This window comes from Trichoplusia ni, chromosome 5, assembly GCF_003590095.1.
Source record: "Trichoplusia ni isolate ovarian cell line Hi5 chromosome 5, tn1, whole genome shotgun sequence".
Lineage (NCBI taxonomy): Eukaryota > Metazoa > Arthropoda > Insecta > Lepidoptera > Noctuidae > Trichoplusia > Trichoplusia ni.
In genome coordinates, this window is record NC_039482.1 from 11876408 (window position 1) to 11878822 (window position 2415).

The 2415-nt window shown below is 34.5% G+C and overlaps 1 pseudogene; it reads left to right on the forward strand.

The window, feature by feature from the left end:
• The first annotated feature begins 1799 nt into the window (after positions 1 to 1799).
• Positions 1800 to 2415, forward strand: part of LOC113493969 — a 5217-nt pseudogene continuing 4601 nt past the window's right edge.

The window sequence follows — 2415 nt, forward strand, 5'->3', positions numbered from 1 at the left end:
GGGCGGTTGAGGCTTTTATATCGGGTATGCGTACGCGACGCAGCGACGGTGAAAAGCGACGCCGGCGCCCGCGCAGGCCCCGCGCGCGCCCGCCGGCGCGGGGTGCGAGCCACCCCCGCGGCCGCGCGCCTCGCCACTCACCACGCTCATGGTGTTGAGAAAATTCATTAAACTTAGTAGCATTTGTTTTCACGTTTTCACAGTGCCGAAATGACTCGCGAGTTAGTAATTTAAACTCTCTAATGAACATTAATGATCGACAATAAATCTCGGAAATGTTATAGAAGATTATACATCCCTACATTAAAACTTTTACAATTGAATTACATTCATCTTGATATGGGTTGGGTAATCGCTTGTCCGTTTTATTTTTAAATTAATTCTGTGTTAGGACACGATTATGTATTTCTGTAATCATGTTGCCAAATCTTTTTAGTTAATACGAAGCTAAAAGTCAGAGTGTTTTATTCATTTGGTAAATTCATTCACACTTTTGCTGCCTAACACGCAAAACATTTGACGGACAGTACTATTCAAGATAATTAAATACACACGCAGCTGGTTAAATTAAAAGTAAAATTAATCAATTTATTTAAGACCACCATCAGCAAGACGTACATCATATAAATATCAAGTAAATTAAACGGCTATCCAATTCACAAAGGCGAAGTAATTTTAAATTCGTTCGAGTAATAAATAAAACAGTAATCAACAATTCACTAATAACCTGCCAAGTGCCGATCAACGAAAGTATTTTACGAGATGAATCGATTAATTGAATCGATTTAAATGAAACCTTGAAAACGGCATTCATAAAAGGTAATCTATGTAGGTATATATAAAATTAATCCCTATTTCCCTTGGTCACGGCATCACACGTGAACGGCTGGACCGAATTCGGTAATTCTTTTTTGTTCTATGGTCAAGAGAAGGTTTTTAAGAAAGAACCCCCATATTAATTAATCCTGACTTTTGTTACGACAGTGATTTGTATGATGTAATAATACAGAGGCACCTCTAGGACATGTAGGATAAATGGGACCTTTACGTATTCACTGGGGTAAAACCATGGGGCATAGCTAGTGTAATATAAACTATAGTTTAAACTTTATTTATTATTCATTTGAACTTTGATACAATGCATCTAGCGTGAAACACATTGAGAGATAATACTTTTCGGCCAGTGTTTAAGAAATAAATCCGTTGAAGTTCGTGTATTAAGAACTTATTTCATATTATTTTTTTAATTTGTGTTCAGGCATTCTTTTTCAGTTTAAAGTGCAATTAATTATATAATTGCAGCTATTGCATAATAGTATTTAGTGCTCTTATATTTTTTGATATATTATGATGTAATCATTTAGTAAATTAAACTAGAGACTTTTAAATTATTCTCCTCGTTACCTACTTGTTTTTTGTCTGTTAAATGAACGCTTAAAGTGTACAGTTTTATACAGATCTTTTCTATTTGAATCATAAAAATCTCAATACAAACCTACATATTATATGAAATATTTTTTTTATTCTATCGTAGGACTAATTAAAGCCTTTTTGCACATTTTAATATTTCATACATGCATCACTATGTGACTATGAAAGTAACTTTCGTAAATTGGATTCATGACTTTTTACATTTTAACGTTTTGGCAATTTGACTTGCGTGCTCGCTGCACGTCAGCTCATGATTAAAGGCTCCAAGTAGGGTCCAAAACCAGCCGGACATCCCGATAAACGTTAGTAAATCCTTATAAATAATTACTTCTCTATTTAGCACCTCATCCATACATTCATATTGATGTATGATTGATAAGTTCATACAACTCGCGTCTCATATTCGGGACAAGGATAGTACGAGTACAGTGAGTCGACGACCGTCCACGCCCGACCCGAAGGCCTGCTGGTTTCATGGTACGCAGGCAATGAGTATGTTGGTACAGAGGTGGCAGTAGGTAGGTTTGTGAAAATATGACTTGTGTGTTTATGTTCATAAATAACTGGGACTTTCGTAGTTTTTAAATGTTCATTGATTTTAATTCGCAATTGTTGCGAAACAATATACTTCAAAATCCCGAAAAAAAACTATAGTGTAATAAAATAGTTTTTTTTCCAGAATAATTTCGAAATAATTTTCGACCTAGAACAATTTTCTCGTCAACATCCATCTTTTCAAATCCGTCTCAAGATGAATCATCGATGCTGTAAAATATTTCATACTTGAACGAATGACACAGAAGTAAAATGAATAGTTTTAGGTATTCTGTTGAATGCATTATTATATAAATAAAAGCAAAAATATACAAAATCTGTTCTGTGTGTGTTTCTGAAATAACTCCAGTCACTGCAAATCCACACCCAATTCTAATTATAAATCACTCTAACATTATTTATTATATCAATTCTTTAATACAACTGCAG